General features: G+C 43.3%; 1 pseudogene; it reads right to left on the bottom strand.

Annotated features, from left to right (window-relative positions):
* Window positions 1-872: 872 nt before the first annotated feature.
* LOC132526496 (TBC1 domain family member 12-like) lies at window positions 873-2,741 on the bottom strand (annotated as a pseudogene).
* Between the last annotated feature and the right edge of the window lie 4,610 nt (window positions 2,742-7,351).

The following is a 7,351-nucleotide window of genomic DNA, read 5'->3' as shown; positions in this document are numbered from 1 at the left end:
TAAGCTGTAACAATTTAGTAGATTCTGATTTTGTAAACTGAAATGAAACATCTTTAGATGATGTTTTATTCTCCCTACTTGAGTCTCCTTCCAAATTCAGAAATTTTTATTAAATATTCTTACTTTTAAATGGTAACTTAGTTATTTGCATAGGTTCAATAAGAATCTACCCTCCTTTTTACTAAATATAATTGGAAAAATGGTTATGAAACCAAGGCCTTGTCTGGAATGTCATATTTGAAAATGATGCTTATTTAATTGGGTACGACCAGTCACTGTCTTTTTTTCCCTAAAACTATTTTAAATGTTTTTGCATTCAAACATTCACCCCCAGATTATGGAGTATGAACTAGCCATTTACACTTTTTCTTTTGTAAAATGGCAATGCTTTTTAAAAATAATATTGTCAATAGGTTGCTCATTTCTGTTACTTCAGACACAAAATTCAAAATCAGCTGTTTTCCATGCTTGATTCTTTTGGATTGCTCCAACTTTCTTCCGTGTGCTTACATAGGAAACAAAATACTGTTATAAAAAATGCTTTTTTTTTATGTTTCAATTAGTCTGTTAATTATGAAGATTAGCTGTTCAAAACAGTCCTGTTGGGCTTCCCTGGTGGCGCAGTGGTTGAGAGTCCGCCTGCCGACGCAGGGGACACGGGTTCGTGCCCTGGTCCGGGAGGATCCCACATGCTGCGGAGCGGCTGGGCCCGTGAGCCATGGCCGCTGAGCCTGCGCCTCCGGAGCCTGTGCTCCGGCGACGGGAGAGGCCACAACAGTGAGAGGCCCGCGTACCGCAAAAAAAAAAAAGCAGTACTGTTATTCTTGTCTCCTTCTTGTATCCTTCATTACTGACACAAAGACCTAAGTCCCTTAACTGGTGCTTTTCTGTATCTGAATGGCTGCAACACAGCCGAACAGCTTTTCTGGTGTGAGATCCTCTGCCGATTTATTTAGAAACTGTGCTATGTGAATAAAGTATACCTAAAGGAAAATGTCTTCACATAACTGGAGGATTCCTGTCCCAGTTCTAAATAAAAATTCCTCCCCATCTCTGCAAAATACATCCCAGCCTGGACTGGCTGGATCAAGTGGAATAGTGACTTGTGATGCTATGTGAATATCCAGTCTATCAAGTATATGCTAGTGTGAAAACGTAAGACTACTTGATATGGAGAAAATGTGTAAAGAGACTGCCCTCAAAGAATACTTCAGATGTTCCAAAATATTTCAACATCTTGCTGCAATCCACACAGAAAAAGGCCAATTGGGATGGCTTATTCATGCGATTTCCAAATGCAATGAAGGCAACTGCCTCTTCCAAACTGAGAATGAACAATGCCACAATGAAAGACACCCCTTGGACATAACCAACATCAGGTCTGTAACATGAATATGCTCCTGAGATACTGTATAAAACATCCTGATATGGACCATCCTTCTGAAAGATGTAGAGAGATGGAAAGGCATAGGATATGTCCAGCTTAATTCCAGACCAGCATCTGGAGAATCATCATTCTGGACCAGCATTACAGAGAATGATATGTTTAGATAGAAGTTGTTGGGGCTTCCCTGGTGGCGCAGTTGTTGGGGGTCCGCCTGCCAATGCGGGGCACACGGGTTCGTGCCCCGGTCCAGGAAGATCCCACATGCCGCGGAGCGGCTAGGCCTGTGAGCCGTAGTCGCTGAGCCTGAGCGTCCGGAGCCTGTGCTCCGCAATGGGAGAGGCCACAACAGTGAGAGGCCCGCGTACCGCAAAAAAAAAAAAAAAAAAAAAAAAAAAAAGTTGTTTTACTGAAGCTTTCCCACCATTTCTTTCCTCTGGGGAGGAATACTGCATAAAGTTCAGGAGTGATACCTATTTAGTCCACTTACTACAGCTAGACTCCAAGCTTTACCATGAACACTAGGGGGCAATCCCTGCACCTCAATTCTCCAACCTTTTTCCTACTATGAATTTCTTCCCTGGTCCAAATTACCATTGCATTTGCAATATTTTCTTCTTAATTTTTTTTTTAATGTACTGCTTTAATTTCTCAATTTTAAGACTCAGCTCAAAGGTCTCGTGTTCTCGTCGCTGATTTGGCAGGAAGATTTTCTTGGAGTAAGCAAAGATTTCAACAGGACACAAAAGCAATCGTCAATCATATGATGGCCCATACTCAAGAATCAGAAAGGTGGTAGAAGGTGGCTCAAATTCAAAATTCTTATGTCTTAAAGACTGAAACGGTGATTTATAGGTCCTCCCTGTTCATGCTTTTTTCCTGCTGAATGTTTTTCGGATTTTCTGAAGATTCTCTCTGGGAGGGACTTTATCAAATAATTTCCAACAAGGAACACTGTGGACAACTGATCTGAGTTCCTTTTGTCCTTTTTGGAAAAGGTTTCAGACAACCGGGGGGCGGGGCAGGTAGAGGGGCTCTCTGGAAGAGGAGGGAGAGAATAACGCCCTCTGATTCCCATCTGCTTCAAGTTCATGGTCTTTGGTGTCTGCAGCCGCCAGGCAGCTGCTTTGCGGAGGACAGGCTACCCATACCAGCAGTGACCTCATCACCGGGCCCCTCCAGGTGGACGTGACCACAGGAACAAGGGAAGAGGCTCCCTGCCCACCTGGGGAAGCTGTGGCAGGTGCCTGACCAGTCACTTTTAGGGAACTAAGGTTGACTTTATTGAAACAGTGCTGACAAAGCCCTCCTGGTACCTGGCTTACAGGGTCCAGCTGGTAAGGAAGCTCACTTCCATGACCGGCCAGGAGGCTGCAGATGTTTTGAGGACTTTGAGAGGAGAGGAAGTCACCCAAAGCGTATAAGTACTGCAGATGAAACCTGGTGGATCAAGTTTCTTGGGCGTGGCTACCTAGCCTCAGGACAGCAAGTAATAGAGGATTTTAGAAGTCCAACCTGAGATTCCTTATGGAGACCTCCAGCAGAGTAAACTTAAAGAAGGCCTTTATGCTAAACTAACATTCTTGCTGCACCTATGTAAATAATCAGGTCAGATCTAATGAGGCCACATTCATTTTGTGATCGGGAATCTTTGAAATTCTTTTTGATCAAAAGTAGGGAAACTGTAGGGGAAAATTTGTGCTTAAATGGAAAAATGTTTATTTTAAAGCAAACCTGGGTTGTCTGATTCTGATTCTGTAAACTGTAGATAAGTGACAGGAATGCCAAATAATTCTTGTCTATAGACATGCGAACAAATTCTATATGGGGAGAAATAGTCAAAAAACCAGTTTTGGCTCTATTTGTACATTCTTTTCCATATTCCTGACCTATAACTCTGTCTGTTATTGATAATATCCTTTGACCCAGTTGTATCACTTCACTTGTTTTCTATGAATGAGTTAAATAAGATCTTCAACTTGTGTTTATTCTTATATCTGTATGAGAGTCATGATTTTACCTGCTTTCGAAAATTATCTTTTAATGCCTGCTTGGAACTAAACCACCCTTTAATGGCTGATCACCTGTGCCCTGAGTCTTCACCTCAGCCCCAGAGGGCCTTAGAGACTTTCAGACAACAGCCTCAAAGAGACTTTTGAGGCGGCCCAGTTTGGTGACCTTCCAAACAACCTAGCACAGGAACTTCCTAGAAGTTTTATGGTGGCAGCCCTACAGTTTGAGGTGGCCTGAGACTTCTTGGCTGACATTGTCCTGGCTCCTCTTAAAGGCTGTGTACACCCCAAAAGTAGACTTCAGGAGAAAAGTACACATTTAAGACCCTCATAAACTAACTCTCACAGACAAGAGTGAGATAGTTGAAGCACTGCCACATGGGGTTTCAGAAGCTTGTTTAAAGCCAAGTGAAGCTTCATGCTTGTGTCTAGATGGCAGGTAGGCTGGGGGCGGGGGACTCATATTTTCCTCAAGGAGGACACCACATGGTCAAGCAAGTCATGACCCAGGAGGGCACAGCCTGTGGTGAAATCGGTGTGTGAAGATGCAGGTGGTCTGAGCTGCTGCACAGATATCCTTTGCATTCTTCTAGCAAGCAATTAGCATGTTATCGTCTATGAACTGACCTGGGATGTATTAGCCATCTCTAAAGTTGGAGGCACACATCTCAGGAACGCTTACTCAGGACAGCCTTTCTTAATTTTCATGTTTGTGTATGTGTTTGATATATTAGTAGTACAGGCATATCATTTGTAAATACACATATACTGAGGTTGCACGTCCAACTTTTTTCTCACAGGATGTGCAATCAAGATTAGAAAATTGGATACATCATGCAAACGTCTTGCTGCTGCGTTTCCCAAGTAGACTCACCACATTGGTATTGGGAAGGTTGGACCATGTGCACGTTTATCCCACAATTCATTCAGAAAAAGCATGCCCACCTTGCTGATTATATTCCTGAGAGTTTGTCCTCTGAAATTAAGGACTTTATTTTGCTCGTGTCTCTATTTCTAATACTTAGAAAGGCGATTGGAACATAGTAAATACTCAATATTTGTTTAATGAATTTTACAGTGGTTTAACTTAATATCCTATGTTTAACAATCATTCCTCCACTAAGCCTTCATGGCTTAGAAATTGGAAACCTTATTTTTATAACACGGATGTGGATGAACATATTCACCAAGAGTCACGTGGAAGTTTCCTTAAAACGCCAGACCTCATAAATCTTGTTAGTCCCATACACTTTGACCAGAGCCATATTCAGTTCTACTTAGGGTGACCAACCATCCCAGTTTGCCTGAGACTGAAGGTTTTCTTGGGACAGAAGACGTTTGGTATTAAAACAGGGACAGTCCTAAGCAGACCGAGATGGGTTGGTCACCTCAGTTCCACTGGGCACCTGTAAAGAACTGTTCCTTTTTCTCTACGATGTTGTAAACGAGCTGTAGCACGTGAACACCAGCTTTCTATGGACCTAGAAAGCAGGACAAGATGAAACAGCCCCAGAGTGGGGGTACACATATACTTTTCTCAGTCCTGAATAACATTGCTTAAAATCACCACCATTGCTGATCAGTTTTCAGTGCCCAACACAGTAGTGCTTGGTCTTGTTCACAAAAGGATACAGACTTGTGAAGATGTAACGGTATTGTACCCTCTCCCCAGACTGTGAAACAAAGTGTAGGTTAGCTGCATATTTATAACCACCCTCCAACATAAGAGCATACCCAAAAGAAGACCCAAAGCTGGAGATGTCCCTTCTTGGTTATTTCTTGTCCTTCTCTTTTGTAACTGGACCACCCAAATGAACCACATACTGGAAACCTGAGGCTGTCCACAGGGTGAGATCTGACAAAAGTTCCGTTGTGATGGTGCCCAAAGGTGGTGTTTCACAGGGTTGTGGTCCCTCACAGCCATAGCAGGGTGGGGGAGAACAGCCATTGAACACAAAGACCACCTTAGTTTCTTGATCAGGGAGAAACCATCCAGGAGGTGGTGCCTGACAAGACCCTTGCCCCCCAGGAAGACATGGCATGTTAGATAACCCCTCATCTGTGAGCCAAATAGCACAAACTTTGCATGAAAAGGAGCAGCAATGAAGGGGGTGATAGAGGCAGCTCTTTTTCTGGTGAGAAGTAAAGCTTATACACATCCAAAACTTATGGACATCAGCATAACCACTGAAAGGGGTCGGTGTCTTATTCTATTCTCCTCATCTGCTCGGGGCTGTCTTGTTGAGAGCTGGCCCAGGACTCACATATACTGACTCAGAACCATGTTAAAAACTGTGAGCAGGACCCCACTATTCACCAGAAAGGCCCTGGCTTCTGGCAGCTTCTGAGAAGTTTAAAGAATCCAGAAAGTGGCTGATTAAGGTTTTGTCCTGTATGTTCAACAGCTTTCCACCCTAGGCCACATGTGAGCCACCTGTCAACCCCAACCCTGGACAACTGAAGTCCACAGGATGTGTTTGGGTTCATTACCTGACCAGAAGAATGTTTTATTTATCCTCTGTTCACCCCATTTTTTCTAATACCTATTAACGTTGGCAACACATCTGCAGCAAGCTTTGAATTACTCTAATATATTTGATGTTCTGGGTAAGTTCAGTTGCCATCTCCACCACAGAACAGTGATTTGTTTGACCCCTCTCCAAGCTGCCGGAGCTGAATGGAATATTCAGGATACATTTACTTCAGGTTTTATTTAGAATCTCTGGGTACCCCTTTGGCCATTTTCTGGGATGTTAAACAAAAACAAAATCCATGGAAATATTCAGTAGCCCCAATATGATCCACAAGCCTTTTCCAGTGCATAACACTTTCCAGAAATTTATCCACCCCCAGACATCATTCTTTGGGGTCCCAGTTACCTCCGAGCTTCCCCTGAACATTTCCCTATTTTCCTATCTCAGAAGCCCTCTGCACTCCCTCCACTGGGTCCTGGCTGAGCTGGGTAACCCAGCGCAATGGACAGTGACTTGGCTGCCATGACAGGCTGTACAGGTGGCCTTGGCACAGCAACTATGGTTGTGGGAGGCATAGCTCTCAAGTGGGCTCGCAGCTCTGTCTTAAAATCTTCCTTGTTGGGCTTCCCTGGTGGCGCAGTGGTTAAGAATCTGCCTGCCAATGCAGGGGACACGGGATTGAGCCCTGGTCTGGGAAGATCCCACATGCCACGGAGCAACTAAGCCCGTGAGCGACAACTACTGAGCCCGCGAGCCTAGAGCCCGTGCTCTGCAGCAAGAGAAGCCACTGCAATGAGAAGCCTGTGCACCGCAATGAAGAGTAGCCCTCACTTGTCGAAACTAGAGAAAGCCTGCGCACAGCAACGAAGACCCAACGCAGCCAAATAAATAAATTAAATAAATAAATAAATAAATAAATTTATTAAAAAAAAAATTCTCCTTGTTATTTTCAGGCAGACTGCTGACAGGCCTGGTCAGCATCCACTGACCTGAATGCCCTTTTCTACATCATCAAGTCCCATTTTAACTTCCTGCTGTGATGATGACATTTATCTTCACTAGATTCACACAGTATCTCTTTTCACTTTCTGTGTAATCACACCTAAATCACAATCAGAAAATAGTATTTAAAAATAACTGTTAAATGCCTCTGAAAAATGCACACACATAGACATACACTTGCCCTTTTGTATCTTTTTTTTTAACATCTTTATTGGAGTATAATTGCTTTACAATGGTGTGTTAGTTTCTGCTGTATAACAAAGTGAATCAGATATACATATACATATATCCCCATATCTCCTCCCTCTTGCATCTCCCTCCCACCCTCCTTATCTCATCCCTCTAGGTGGTCACAAATCTCCTAGCTGATCTCCCTGTGCGTCAGAAAGAGAAAAACAAATACCATATGCTAACACATATATGTGGAATCTAAAAAAAAAAAAAAATGTTCTGAAGAAACTAGGGGCAGGACAGGAATA

Source organism: Lagenorhynchus albirostris, chromosome 9, assembly GCF_949774975.1.
Source record: "Lagenorhynchus albirostris chromosome 9, mLagAlb1.1, whole genome shotgun sequence".
Lineage (NCBI taxonomy): Eukaryota > Metazoa > Chordata > Mammalia > Artiodactyla > Delphinidae > Lagenorhynchus > Lagenorhynchus albirostris.
Note: the sequence above shows the minus strand (reverse complement) of the source record. Positions and strands in the feature narration are given on the sequence as shown.